Consider the following 16,088-nt stretch of genomic DNA (forward strand, 5'->3'; position numbering starts at 1 on the left):
GCCAGGTGGCCTTCTCACCCTTAAGATACTTTGTCCAGGGTAAAGAAATGTGATCAAGTCTGTTTGAAGTTTCAAGCTATTGAATTTCAATATATGTTTTTTTTTTTAAAAGATTATTTACTCATGAGAGACAGAGAGAGAGAGAGAGAGAGAGAGGCAGAGACACAGGCAGAGGGAGAAGTAGGCTCTTCACAGAAGCCCAATGCAGGATTCGATCCCAGATCCTGGGATCACAAGCTGAAGGCAGCCACCCAACTGCTGAGCCACCCAGGCATCCCTCAATATACCTTTACACAACAGATGAAAAATAAGAAAAATACTGGATTAATAAAATCTATTTTTTCTATATCTCCAGTTCAAGGAAAGTTTTCATATTGTTTTTAAGATTTATTTGAGAGAGAGTGTGTGTGAGAGAGTGCAGGCGGTGGGGACAGGGGGGAGGGACAGAGGGAAAAGGAAATCTCAAGCAGACTCCTCGCTGAGCCCAGAGCCCAGTGTGGAGCTCAATCTCCACATGAGATTGAGATCATGACCTGGGCCAAAACCAACAGTCAGACACTTAATTGACTGAGCCACCCAGGTGCCCCAGCTCTTATCTTTTAAAAATATGTAGATATATTTTAACACATTCCTAAGCCATTCAGGAAGGACTTCTACAAGATCCCCAATTTGGGTTAACAACACAGCTGCTCAGTAGCAATGGATATATCACATATAAATGAAAAAAGGAAAATATTATATGTGCCCTACATAACCAATACTCTATCTATAACACAGTTAATCATCATATCAACCCTTCCAAGTACAGATATGACAAGAGATGTTGAAGGGGGGCACACAAAGTAAAGCTCCCTGCTCATTTCTGTATCTCACATTGCCACTTTGCAAACTGCCTCCTTCAGCATGGTGTATAAGAAAGTAAAGGTGTATTAACAAGTTCAAACCGGGGACTAGAAAATTTAGCCATCACTTTCTCAGAGGAATAATTGGGATTTTGAGTTTTTAATGCCTGGAGAAAGAATCCTGGTGTGAAGAGTCAGGAGATCCATCATTTCATTCTAAAGGTCCAGGAACTCTGCTTGACCAGGAAAGACCACTCTAGAAAGGGTCAAACTCTAGAGTCAGAGACCTGGATTTTAATTCCAGTTATTGCATTTCCCATAGTGTGGCCTTGGACAATTTGCTTAACTGCAGATCTACAGATTCTTTATCTATAAGATGGATTACCCATCTCAGAGTATTGTAGTTATTGAAGGAGATCCCATTATGTAAAGCCCTCAGCACTGCACCTGACATGCAGTAGTGCTAAATAAATAGCAACTATTATTAAATAACGAAAGTTTCAAAACCTAGGCAAAGAAGAGCAGAGACATAAATTCCCTCCAGACATAGGAACCATTCTGGCCACTGACTGACTTGACATGTAAATTATGTCTCACCCTCTCAAAATAACCCACCATAACGGAAAGTCATTTCTATGTCTAAATTGGACAAAGTACACCCCTTTCACTGAGCGGCCCCTTTCTCTATGGGCTGGATCATCAACAGGTCTGAGAGACACTGACAATAAGGACTTGAAACAGGCCTTTTTTAGCACTTAAGTTTAAGTTTGATCAATTTGCATGAAATGTCAAGTATTTGTCCAGCTACAGTGCTGGAAACTAGGAGACATGAAGTAACTAAATATCCCCCAGCATATCCTCACAGAGCTCCCAGACTAATGAGGCTAACATGTGAACAGGAAAACTGAATAGCATATGGAACATACAGGCTACTGTGAGAAAATAAGACACCTTAAGTTTTATGTAGCCTTTTTAACCCAATATTTATGTATCTTCAATATTTTATTCTGTTCTGTACTTTATTTTCCTTAACAATTACTCAGAAAATAGGCCTAAGACCAATCTACATTCAAATGAGAAAAAATTCACCACTTTCAATTTGCTTAAGAGTTACCATCTGTAGAGTACCTGGGTGGCTTATTTGATTAAGCATGTGACTTTAGTTCAGGTCATTATATCTGGGTCCTGGGATCCAGGTCATGGGATCGAGTCCGTCCTTAGGCTCTGTGCTCATCAGGGAGTCTGCTTCTCCCTCTCCCCATCCATTTGTCTCTCCCCCTGCTCTTGCTCTCTCTCAAATAAATAAAATCTTTAAAAAAAAAAAAAAAAAGAGCTGCCATCCTTGCCTGGATTATGCAAATTCGTGAACCATGATTCTTGTCACTAACATCAGAGCAAAGGTATCAAATACAGTATGGACAAGTCTACACCAGAAAATATCTCTCTGTCACACCATCTGTGAGAGTCATACTGGGTAAGATTAGGGCTTTCAACATATGAATTTTGTGGGAACACAATTCAGTCCATAGTATTGTGACTCTGGTCCCCCCAAATCCATGTCCTTATTGCATCCCAAATACATTCATTCCATCCGAACAACCCCCAAAGTATTAGCTTATCCCAGCATCAACTCTAAAGTCCAAACTCTCATCTAAATATCTAAATCAATTATAGGTGAGACTAGAATTGTGATTCATTATGAGGCATAATTCCTCTCCAGCTGTGACCCTGTGAAACCAAACAAGTTATATGCACTTCCCCAATACAGCAGTCAGTCAGGTATAGGATAGACATTCCTATTCCAAAGAGAGGAATAGGAAAAACAGAAGGAATGATAGGTTTCAAGGAAGTACAAAACCCAGCAAGCTAAATTCTATTAAATCTTCAGCCTTGAGAATAACTCTCTCTGACTCAATGCCTGGCCTTCCAGACCCACTAGGGCAGCAGCCCCCCACCCTACACCTCTGTCAGGCCCGAGTGTCCCCTCAAGGCTCTGCCAGCAGCAAACCTGCCCCCTAGGCTCCAGTTATTTTAACAAAGAGAACTTAAAGAATGTTTAGGTAATAAAGAATTGTTAATTGAAAAGGCAAAGAGAACACTAAGCTATAGCAACAGCAGGAAACAGTTCATAGGGCGGGAGGAACAAAGGGAAAAGATAATGATTAAAACTTAGAAGCTTGGAGGAAAGTCTCAATGGTTTGGGACACAGGTTTCCGAAAGGGGTGCCTGCCAGCTGAACTGGTGTCTCTGCAGGGGTATGTTAAGTGTGCCTTTGCAAGGTGGTAAAACTCAAATTAGATCAAACTGTATGCATGTTATTTGCTAGGCTGCCATAACAGACTGGGTGACTTAACAAAAATCTATCATCTCGGGGTCACTGGATGGCTCAGTCGATTAAGCTAAGTGTCTGTCTGGCTCAGGTCATGACCTCACGGTCCTGGGACTGGCCCCCACGTCGGGCTTCCCTGCTCAGTGAGGAGTCTAATTCCCTCTCTGCCTCTGCCCCTCCTCCCTGCTGATGTGGACTCTCTCTCACAAATAAAATCAATCAATCAATCAATCAATCAATCAATATCTTTTTTAAAAAATGTATTGTCTCATAGCTCTGGAAGCTAAAAGTCCAAAATCAAGATGCCAGCAAGGAGGGTTCCTTCTGAAAGCTATGAAGAACGGATCTGTTCCAGCCCTCTATCCTTGGCTTGTAGACAGCCATCTTCCCCCATGTCTCTTCACATCGTCTTCCCTTAATGAAGATCTTTTTTTTTTTTTAAGGTTTTATTTATTCGGGATCCCTGGGTGGTGCAGTGGTTTGGCGCCTGCCTTTGGCCCAGGGCACCATCCTGGAGACCCGGGATCGAATCCCACGTCGGGCTCCCAGTGCATGGAGCCTGCTTCTCCCTCTGCCTATGTCTCTGCCTCTCTCTCTCTATGTGTGTGTGTGACTATCATAAATAAATAAAAATTTAAAAAAAGATTTTATTTATTCATCTGAGAGAGAGAGAGAGAGATAGAGATAGTGAGAGAGAGCACAAGCTGGGGAGGAGAGCGAGAAGCAGGCTCCCCACTGAGCAGGGAGCCTGACCCCAGGCTTGATCCCAGGACCTTGGGATCATAACCTGAGCTGAAGGCAGATGCTTAACCAACTGAGCCACCCAGGGGACCCTATGCATATCTTCTTATAAAGAGATCAGTCATAGTGAATTAGGGACCACTCTAATGACTTTATGCTAATTTGATTACCTCTTTATTTTTTTAAAAGATTGTATGTATGTATGTATTTGAGAGAGCAAGGGAGAGTGGGGGGAGAACCAGAGGCAGAGGGATAAGCAGATTCTACACTAAGTGCAGAATCCAATGTGAGGCTCAACCCTATGACCCTGCAATAATGATCGAAGCCGAAACCAAGAGTCACAAGCCCAAATGACAGAGCCATCCAGGTGCGCCTTGATTACCTCTTTAAAGATTCTATCTCCAAATAAGGTCCCATTCTGGGGTACTGAGGGTTCAAACTACAGCACATAAATCTGTTTCGGGACACAGTTGAATCCTAACAAAGTGCTTCTGGAATGGTCTGCCTCTGGTGGAGTGAAGCAGCGGCATTGCTGGACAATGATGACAGGAATAGGAAGTAAACCAGAAAAATACCAGAAGCAAAGAGGAAAGACTAAGTCCCTTCTTCCTCATCTGGCCAGTCAGCCTCCCTCCAATGTCCCTTATTGACAGAACCTAAAAGGAAGCAGTTGGTAAAGGAAAAATGTGGTTGATAGAGTCCCAGTCCCGGCATCACAAAATAGAATATAGAAGAATGGATTTGGGGATGTCTGGGTGGCTCAGCTGGTTAAGGATCTGCCTTCTGCTCAGGTCATGATCCCAGAGTCCTGGGATCAAGCCCCAGGTCAGATTCTCTGCGTGGTGGGGAACCTACTTCTCCCTCTCCCTCTCCCTCTGCCTACCATTCCCCCTGCTTCGGTGCTCACATGAGCTTGCACTCTCTCTCTCTCTCTCTCTCTCTCTCTCTCTGTCAAATAAATACATAAAATAGTTTTTAAAAAAGAATAGAAAAGAGGAGTGGGTTTGAAGCTGAGAGCCAACAGTTTAGTAACCGGCACAGTGCTGAATAATTGTCAGTTATTCTTATTACTCAACAGCATCAGAACTTTGATTTTTCATTTTCCATATATTTTTATAATATAATAAGAAAAGTTGCAATAAAATATTTAACTGAACAAACATACTGGCTACACTGCTAAAGGTGTCCTGACCACTGGTGGGCTGGAACATCACCATATTGTAGTGCACATTCATTTGTTCATTGACATACAGCACTGCACAGTGACCTTCCAATGGGAGGCCAAGGTGTATTGTGTATGGTGTGTAAGTAAACTAAAAGTTTGGAATCCAAGTTATCAGCAAGTGTTTTTTCAATTTATGGCTGAGAAGATGAACATTCAGAAGAAGTTGCTTGACCCAGGTCACACAGCTAATAAGTGACAAAGCATCGATTTGAACTGAGGTCTGATCCACATGCAGAAGAATGAAACTAGACCACTCTCTTTCACCATACACAAAGATAAACTCAAAATGGATGAAAGATCTAAATGTGAAACAATATTCCATCAAAATCCTAGAGGAGAACACAGGCAACACCCTTTTTGAATTTGGCCACAGTAACTTCTTGCAAGATACATCCACAAAGGCAAAAGAAACAAAAGCAAAAATGAACTATTGGGACTTCATCAAGATAAGAAGCTTTTGCACAGCAAAGGATACAGTCAACAAAACTAAAAGACAACCTACAGAATGCGAGAAGATATTTGCAAATGACGTATCAGATAAAGGGCTAGTTTCCAAGATCTATAAAGAACTTCTTTTTTTTTTTTTTTTAATTTTTTTTTTATTTATTTATGATAGTCACCCAGAGAGAGAGAGAGAGAGAGAGAGCGAGGCAGAGACATAGGCAGAGGGAGAAGAAGGCTCCATGCAGCGAGCCTGACGTGGGATTCGACCCCGGGTCTCCAGGATCGCGCCCTGGGCCAAAGGCAGGCGCCAAACCGCTGCGCCACCCAGGGATCCCTATAAAGAACTTCTTAAACTCAACACCAAAGAAACAAACAATCCAATCATGAAATGGGCAAAAGACATGAACAGAAATCTCACAGAGGATGACATAGACATGGCCAACATGCATATGAGAAAATGCTCTGCATCACTTGCCATCAGGGAAATACAAATCAAAACTACAATGAGATACCACCTCACACCAGTGAGAATGGGGAAAATTAACAAGGCAGGAAACAACAAATGTTGGAGAGGATGCTGAGAAAGGGAACCCTCTTACACTGTTGGTGGGAATGTGAACTGGTGCAGCCACTCTGGAAAACTGTGTGGAGGTTCCTCAAAGAGTTAAAAATAGACCTGCCCTACGACCCAGCAATTGCACTGTTGGGGATTTACCCCAAAGATTCAGATGCAATGAAACGCCGGGACACCTGCACCCGATGTTTATAGCAGCAATGTCCAAAATAACCAAACTGTGGAAGGAGCCTCGGTGTCCATCGAAAGATGAATGGATAAAGAAGATGTGGTGTATGTATACAATGGAATAATACTCAGCCATTTGCTGAGACAATACCCACCATTTGCTTCAACATGGATGGAACTGGAGGGATATTATGCTGAGTGAAGTAAGTCAATCGGAGAAGGACAAACAGTGTATGTTCTCATTCATTTGGGGAATATAAATAATAGTGAAAGGGAATATAAGGGAAGGGAGAAGAAATGTGTGGGAAATATCAGAAAGGGAGACAGAACATAAAGACTCCTAACTCTGGGAAACGAGCTAGGGGTGGTGGAAGGGGAGGAGGGCGTGAGGTGGGGGTGAGTGCGTGACGGGCACTGAGGGGGACACTTGACGGGATGAGCACTGGGTGTTATTCTGTATGTTGGTAAATTGAACACCGATAAAAAATTAATTTATTAAAAAAAACTAAAAAAATAAAAATTAAAAAAAAATGAACTGAGGTCTGATTCTCTGAGCCTCAATTTCCTTATTTGCCAAATATCTATCCAATAGAGCTGTTATGAGCATTAGATGAGATAATACTGTAATGTGCATAACACATATATGGCCTGGCACTTACTAAGAGCTTCAAAAAAAAGTTGGCCAAGGGGATCCCTGGGTGGCGCAGTGGTTTAGCGCCTGCCTTTGGCCCAGGGCGCAATCCTGGAGACCCGGGATTGAATCCCACGTCGGGCTCCCGGTGCATGGAGCCTGCTTCTCCCTCTGCCTATGTCTCTGCCTCTCTCTCTCTCTGTGTGACTATCACAAATAAAAATTAAAAAAAAAAAATTTGGCCAAGTGGTACCTGGAAGGTGGGGCCCTCGGTTAAGCATCCATCTCTTGGTTTTGGCTCAGGTCATGAGCTCAGGGTTCATGTCAGGCTCTATACTCAGGGCGGAGCCCACCTGGGATTCTCTCACTCTATCCCTCTGCCTCTCTCATCTGTGCTGCCTCTCTCTCTTTTTCTAATAGATAAATACAATAAATACATAAATAATAATACAAATACATAAATATAATCCTAAAAAGGATAATAATAAATAAATAAATAAAAATTTTAAAATAAAAAAATTTAAAATTGGCCAAGCCTGGGGCTTTTACTACCATACCAGGCTATCCTATTCCATGTACTTGTCAAAACTTCACAGTATTTGGAGGACAGAACTGTAAAGAATAGAGATAGGGTTGGGAATAAAATTCCTTTAAAAATGTTTTTATTATATTTGCTATCAAATCATTCTGAGGGCATTCAACCATTTTTGGACTCCCACAAACTACAGACAAATGTTTATTGAGCACCAGCCACAGGGTAATTCCTAGAGATACAACACTGAGACACAGCCCCACCTTGAAGTGTCTCATCAACTACAATGACAGCACACAATCAGGCCTATGATCAATGACATCCAGCATAGGAACCTATAACAGTGAAACCTGATGTAGACTTGAGGAAGTCAGAAAAAGCTTTCATGGAGAAAGTCACATTTAAGTTGAAATCTGAAGATTGGTTAAGCATTTCAAACATAAGCGAAAACACAAGAAAAACCCATAGAGGCAAAAGGGTGTAAGGAATATTCTGAAGGACACTAACTCTGGCATGGAAATCAGGGTGGGCAAAAGACAAAGCTGGAAAGACCCCCAGGACCTTATTCCTGGAGGGCTATGTGAGCCAGAGGACCCTGGACATTAACTGGAGGCAGTGTAGGACCACGGTAGGGTTTTAACAAGTGAGGGAGTATTACATGTAAACTTTATGAAGATCAGCTTGGACGCCATGTGGAAAATGGCTTGGAGTGAGGTAAGGAGGGAGGGGGAGAAATCAGAAAGCTGCTATCTGCCAGCAAGCCAGGTGAGAAATGATGGAGATCTGAGAGCAGTGTTCCTAAGGATGCAGGAAAATGGATTCAAGTAGCATTTAAAAGGTAGAGCCATCTTTTATTAGAACTACCAACATGGGCCACATTCGCCCATGAAGAAGGCAAAATCATGAAGAAGGCAGCCTGGGTCATCATTGAGAAGTACTACTCATGCCTGGGCAATGACTTCCACACCAAAATGTGTGTGCATGAGAAGATTGCCATTATTCCCACCAAGAAGCTCTGCAACAAGATAACAGGCTATGTCTCACATCTGATGAAGCAAATTCAGTCAGGCTTGGTGAGAGGTAGCTCCATCAAGCTGCAGGAGGAGGAGAGAGAAAGCAGAGATAATTGTGCTAAGGTCTCTTCCCTGGATCAGGAGATCACCAAAGTAGATCCTGACACTAAGGAAATGCTGAAATTCTTGGCCTCTGGCAGTCTGTCGAACCTGCATGTCACTCAGCCTAAAGTTGAGATGAATTTCAAACACCACATGGAGCCTTTGAATCTTTCTGTTGTGCTATAAAATCTTCAATAAACCTTGGACAACAAAAAATAAATAAAAATTAAAAAAATAAAAGATAGAGCCAACAGGCTCTTAGTAGGTGACTAGAAGTAAGGAGTGAAGAGCAAGAGAAAAAAGAGAGAAAGGAAAATGCCCAGATTTCTACTTTGGGCAACTGGATGCCTGGTGATATCCTTTACCAAGACAGAGAGTGCAAAGGCAGAGCAGGTTTAAGGCAGAAGCTGATGGGCTTAGGTTTAGGTTTAGGATTGAGTTTAAAGTATACAAGGGTCATCCAGTTGGAGATGATCTGTGTGTAACGGCAAACCATCACAACTTCTTTTTCCATTTCAACTGTTGACCACAGTACTGCCTCCCCAAGCAGTAAAGCTGTCTGAACCAACCGATAAGTGTCTTGAGTACCACCTGCTGTCTAGATTATTATTAGTCTCGTTTTAATAACCAATGAATTAAAATTTTTCCCCCACCAAAATGCATCCTAAGTGAGAACAGGATGTGGATGCAACCAACAGATAATTATATACATACTATGAAATCTGTTTAAAATGAGACCATTCTTATTCAATTGATAGAAACTTTCAAACCCAAGTCAAATTTTTGCTCTTTATTTATCACCTACAAGGATAGAGGGTCCATTTTTTGTAATGTCATCCTGTCCTACTGTTCTTCACAAAACTCAGCTCTAAGGAATGGAACACAAGTTATTTGAATTTTTATTCCTGAAAAGAAAATCCTAAACTTTGCAACATCAAATAAGATTTCTTAATCTGAGAATGTAGCCAGTTTAGAATCAGAAAACGTTATATAGCTAAAACATTTAAACAGCGGTTATTTTTCATTCAGAAATCCATATATACAAGGTTCTTTTCAACAAATTTTGGCCTGTGTTGGAAGATACTAAGTGTAATTCTGATCTCCTCCACAAGGGTTATGTCGCAGCTGCAGGGGAGGAAATGGTGAAGTTTCTTCAGGTATAAGCTTCTCCCAGGTGGGAGCTGCTTTCCATGGAAGGAGGGGTAGCCAAGTCTAGGACAAAACCTCAAGCAGGACAACACCGTTGAAGACTGAGAAAACAGAAAAGCCACAGCCCACCTAATCCAAAGGAATCATATATATTGAGAGGGATTCAAAAAGGCCACTTCCTCCAGGAAGCCTTCCTTTATCCTACTCAAGCTGGTTTAGATGTGTCCCAAATGTGCTCACATAGAACCTTGGCCATTTCTGCCGTGGCACTTGTTACCGTTATTAGAAATATTTGTTCCAGGGACCATTTCTGTACTACACATGCTGGTGGAGGACAGAAACTATGTCTCATATATCTCTATCTCCCTAGGCACAGTAGATATTCAGTAAAATCTGATAAATAAAATAGTGAATGCCCTACATACATTTCTCAGGCAGCTATATCATCAATAAAAACACCTGAATGTTTAGAGTTAAATACAAATAAGCATGTAATTTTATAAAATCTTATTGACTCTTAGTTCTTCTACTAACACAAAACCCAGCTCCCTGAAAACATATTTTAAAGAAGGACTTGTTTTAGATGTGTCCCCAAATAAATATGGTTTTGCCTTCGATCAGCCACTACATGAAATCTGTCTTTTCTCCTTTGCTCTGGTCCACATCCGCGGGCACCATTCATACATCCTTTAATTCAAATATATTTATCCAGTGCATACTCAACAGCAAGCACTGTGCTAAAAGCAGGATATGCAGCATTAAACATGACAGAACCAGGCCCATGTCCTCATAGAGCTTATAGTCTGTTGTCCACTACTCACCTCGAAAACTCGAAAGAGTCTGAGAATGCCACATGGGCATAATACATTTTTATCTTTAAGCTCTTGAAAATATAATACATTGATAAGGCTAGCCCAAGTTAATTCAGAAGCATCTGGAGGCTTGCTGTCTAGAGTTTAACAAGTCTGTTAAAATATTTTAATTTTCCCAAGGCAAGTGAGAACTGATCAGTCCAAAAGGATCCATTGTGAGGCACATCTGCATTCAACATGGGCACCTGGAGGCATATCCCACGCTGACTGCCATCTCAGAATAGCCAAAGGGAAACAATGGTGTCCTGCAGCATCATTTGCTAAGGTCTCTCAATTGCCTGCTTATAAGGCAACCTTGTGTGAATTAGGGAAAGGCGCCCCCTCTAGGCAGGTGCATTAGAAAAAGGCATCCCTTCCTCCCCAGCAGATGTAGCCTCACTCAGGGATGCACAGTTGGGTAAGAGGAACTCAGCCAGGATTTTTTTCTTTCTTTTTTTTTTTTTTCCAGCCAGGATTTCAATCCCAAAGTGAAATTTCCAGACTAAAGCCCTGCTACCAACTCCCTGGTCTATGCACTGGGTGCAAAATGCATTAGTGCATTTATATTCCATGTGTTTTAAATTATCCTTATAACTAAGGAATAGTTTTTCTGTGAAATTTCTGAACTATATGGAAATCCTTTTGTAAAACCCAGCAGCAGCCACAGGAACTTGAAATAGGATTCAAGTTTAATAGTCATTAAACTTTTTCCAAGAATGCAACTTATTTCTGCCAAATAACTGCAACGCTTCAAAACCTGTGACTTCACTGAGCTCTGAGCAATTCAGAAATGGAAAATGAGCACAGTCTCCAGCCATGTGGTTTGGGACTAAAGCCTTGCACCTCCCTGGACAAATATCAAGGTCAGTGTTCCCACAACTTGCCAAAGTCATATCACTGAAGAAGTGCAGTATAGTTTTTGAGTCTTTCAGAGTTTATACTCTCAATAAGTCATTTTTCTCAAGCAGCAAGTCAAGAAATCCTCTCATCCTAGCCATATATTATATTAAAATAACCCACTCCCTGTACCCTTTAAGTTCAGCTGCTTCCAAATAAACTTTAAAATAACAGTTCAAAGCACAGACATAAGGAAAACACACAAACTTAGTCATTTTTTCTATCACATCATTCAATAAACCTCACTTGAAACGTGGCCCTAATGGCAGCTGGGGTAGCCATGCCCCTTTGAGATCTAGATAGGACAGGTTCAAATCCCAATCCTGGGTCCTATGGAATGTCCACACTCTCCTGAGATTTCTGCGAATGGAGGAGGACAGGGCTCACAGCTCCTTCAGCTCTGATTCCCAGCGTCCCTGGCCATCCATGCTGCGCCCCCCTCCCCTGGGCTTGTTCACTTAGGACCAGTACTTTCACCTGGGACCCCAAGATGTAAACACAAGGCTGCTGGAGGGAGACACTACAGAGTTGCCGTATATCAGCTGACACTCATATAGACAACCTGTTCTCAAAGGTCTCTTGGACACTCAGCACTGGGCACATCTTAATACCCCATACCTAGCCTAGGACAACCTGGCCTTGCTCATGCCTCTCCCCCCTGCACCTCTCCCCCTTTTCTGTCACCACCACATCATAGGTCTGGATTTTCCACACAATTTGAGGTGAGCCATTTATCCCCTGCTTCCCAAGTTATCCTAGACCCACTTCCAGTCAACGCTTCAAGTTGTTCAACTGAACAAACAGGCCATTTACTCTCTCAACAGAGGCCTTAACTTACAGGTTTTGTTTTTTTTTTTTCAACAATATTCACCATCCTTGAAGACTGCTGTGATTTCAAAGAGCCATTTCTCTTTGCTTTTGCTTTTCTAATGAATGATGCAATGGAAATCAGGTACTTGAACCTCTTTCTTCAGCTTGAATAAACAATGGAAACCTTTTGTTCCTCCCTTTTATTGCAGGTGTTTGGTCTATGGTCAATGCATTCAAATTTTCCAAGCTTAGAATAAGGTTCCCAAATCAGAATAGGGCAGGTGGTTTAGTCCTACTGGTTTATCGAGCTAGCTACTTAAGACTTAAAAGACAGAGTTTTCATGAAAAATCTTGGTCAGGCCATGGTCCAAAATCTGACAGGCCTATTTGGTTGACAAGCTCTGTGTTAGGCAGCCTTTCTAAGCAACACTGCCATACAGTGGCTCACACCCCGCCTGGATGTTCGATGGGTTACTCAAGGCAAAGAACAGGCCTTGTTTACTTTTGTGGCTACTTTGTCTAACAGTCATTTTACTTTTTCCTTTGATCCTTCTCTGTCATTCCTACTCACATATCAAAAGCAGAAAGGGAACAGATTGTAATTTTCTACATTCTTTGAAAAAATGAAAAGGAACACTCTCGTACCCTGTGTAAGTGTATAGTCATACACATGTATATATCTGTATATATGTACATATATATCCATCTATGTACATGTTTGTGTATATACATTTTCATAGACTCCTACAGCTCATCATCTTAATACCAAACCCTAACAGCATATTAGAATTACCTCAAAAGCTTTTTTAAAAAGACTTGTGCTTTGGCCCATCCCAGACTAATTATATCATTGGAAGTAGGGCCTGGACCTGTAGTTTCTGTGAGTCCTTTTTAAACTACCAAGAAGATTCTGAGGTAGAGCCAGGATTGAGAACTCCGTAGAGGTCTTCTAAGCCCTAGCTATTCAACTCTGAATGGCAGAGCAGCATCACTCAGACCTACTGAGTCAGCATCTGTATTTCAATAAGATCCCAAAACTCTACCTGCATGCCACCATTTGAGAAGCACTGCTCTGGTTGTTCTCTCTCTTTGATGCATGAGGGCCCCAAGACACTAAATGACTTCAGGGGTCAGTCTGTAAAGTGGAGACTCAAATGAGACCTCTACTACTAGACCCTTTATTTTCATTATATTAGTATTTTTCAGATTTAACTAATAGTTAAGTATTCCTCAAAATATGTGTAATACAGTCTTTCTCAAGTTTATCACAGCTCTCTCTGACTTGCCTCTATTTTTTTAAGTATCAAGTTTAAAAAAAATTTAAGCCTTTAGAGGCTTCCTTTTCTACTAGTGGAGGACAAAATGATGAGATGACATAACAAAAAATATTTCAGAAAGACATGGTGGAGCAGTTGCAGAGAAAAAATGGAAGACATTTAACCAAATACTTGCACCTAAGCTGTGAATTATCAGGTTGCAGAAGCCAACTGATGTTAATAGGAGAACAGACATTGCCTATAAGCTAGCAAGGCTATATCCTGTGACAAACCAGAACTCAGCATTAGGGGGACACCAAAGCCTTCATCTTACATCTGAGAAAGAACACCTAAAAGAGGGGAGGTTTTAGGCTTGTGAATTTCATAGGTGCCTTTCCTGTGAGAACAGTCCACATTATGGACAAAGGAAGTTGACAAAATTTTACAAATCCATATAAGACAAAGTTTTACCATCAGGATGGCCAACCATATGAGGAATCTCATCAATACCACACTTCTATAGCCCTAGGAACTTGCAGGATTTCCCTTCTACCAGGTTCCAGGCTCTGCATTCCATTTGCATCGTGAACAGCTACTTTAAGCCCTCATACCCATCCCCAGAATCATACAGACCCTGCAGGGAAAGGATACTCCTTCACAAACTTGAACCAGTTCTCATGCTTTCTTCCATTCTGATTATGCTACTTGTTTGGAAGATGATTCTGATTGTCCAACCTGGCCACATGGGCTCAAGCTGCTTCAAGCAAACAGCTCTCCCCCATCTGATCTGCCTATGACACTTGTGTCCTGGCCCCTCTCCTATAGTAGAACTATCTCCAGTCTTGAGAATGGCATCAGGCCATCAGAAATCCACAGTCTCAGGCCCAGGAGCAGCTGCTCCTCCCTGGTACCCTTGTCCTACTCCCTTAAAACTCCTAGCAGTACCGCACCCCAAGACTGCTGACAGAGTCCCGAGAAAAGGCCTCACCCCTGTAGACTGAGCACTGTCCCAGGACCACTTCCTACCCTAATGTTTTTGCTGGGGCATTTTCTGGCATATTAATATAGCTGCTTAGCTTCTCCATGTAGTTTGTGCTTTCATGACTGTGACTCTCAAGAGACAGAATGAGTAGTATTTTGGTTCCTTGCCTGATGAAAGTGATCCATATCCAAGGACACATTCTTTATGTGATCTGCACTGCTTTTCCAACTATCTCTGGCAATGGTGGACTCAATAGCAGAAAATGCCACTGCTAATAGCAAGGATAACAGAAGAGAGACTCCGCAACTCAAAGAGGTCAGGCTAAACGCCCCTCTACAGAGACATGGGGAAATTTTCTTCCAGCTTCTTGGATGCCTGTTCTCATGAAGCCAGCTGGAAGCAAGGCCGGGTATGGGGCAGCACCAGGGAAGGAGGCAGCAGCTGTTACAGGGTAATTAAAGTCAGGCAAAATGCAGAGGTGGCCAGAAAGCTGATGTGAGGTCAGGCAGGACATGGATCAGCTCAGGCCTGTAGCTGCTGTTAGAAGCCGACAGACAGGAATGGTTCGTTTAAGCACTGTCCGAAGACAAGAGAACTCTAACTGAAAGGAGCTGAGAAGTCTTCCTTCATGCAAACACCATGAGATCCATTCTCTCACTCCCAAGTGGCTTCTTTTAATGGGGGCTCCTTAGGAAGATTGAAGAATCCCTGTTTCTTGTTAGATGATTTGACTGACAGGAAACTATTTCCTTACTTTGTGCCACCCTGGATGGATGGATGGATGGATGGATGGATGGATGGATGGATGGACAGATGGATGAATGGAAAGAGAGACTTAGGAACAGATGTATTCTGTAGATAGAACCAGTTACAAAGATTTCATTTAAGGCCTGGATTTACTACCCTCCCCAAATATCTCTGAGGACTGCACTGACATTTGAGTTTCAGAAATGCCCCCCAATAAGGCTGAGTATGATCCTCAAGGAGTGGTATCAACAGCAACAGTAATAATAATAATGATCATTTTTGTCAGAGAGCTGCTGCTATGTACCAAGCATTGTGTCATGTATTACTCAGGACTCTTGCCTGTTCTGTACAAGATACTTTGAGAAGAGTGTTCTTTCAGAGAATGGATGTGATAGCTCTTCTGTAACACATTTCAAGAAGTGTTTAAAAACACTTATAATAGGGACACCTGGGTGGTCCAGCAGTTGAGCATCTGCCTTTGGCTCAGGGCATGATCCTGGAGTCCCAGGATTGAGTTCCACGTCAGGCTCCATGCAGGGAGCTTCCCCTCTGACTGTAGCTCTGCCTCTCTCTTTCTGTGTCTCTCATGAATAAATAAAATCTAAAAAAAAAATACCCACTAGTAGTAATAACAATGGTTATAAAAGTGGTACTCACATGGGACAAATAAAACAATGCTATTTAAATGGAAAAAAAATACTCTTCCTGTCACAAGTAACAAAACCCAACTCAAACTGACACAGGTATGAAAAAGGAAACTGTTATAGATACACAGAGATCACTTTGACCCCATCA

At 41.9% G+C, this 16,088-nt stretch overlaps 1 protein-coding gene and 1 pseudogene across 2 annotated transcripts in view; one reads left to right on the plus strand and one right to left on the minus strand.

Moving 5' to 3' along the window:
• The window catches only part of KLHL6 (kelch like family member 6), a 115,340-nt gene that overhangs the window by 80,393 nt on the left and 18,859 nt on the right, over positions 1 to 16,088 (minus strand). The window lies entirely within an intron of this gene.
• LOC144302171 (small ribosomal subunit protein eS17 pseudogene) lies at positions 8,389 to 8,787 on the plus strand (annotated as a pseudogene).

This window comes from Canis aureus, chromosome 31 (genome assembly GCF_053574225.1).
Source record: "Canis aureus isolate CA01 chromosome 31, VMU_Caureus_v.1.0, whole genome shotgun sequence".
Taxonomy (NCBI): Eukaryota; Metazoa; Chordata; class Mammalia; order Carnivora; family Canidae; genus Canis; species Canis aureus.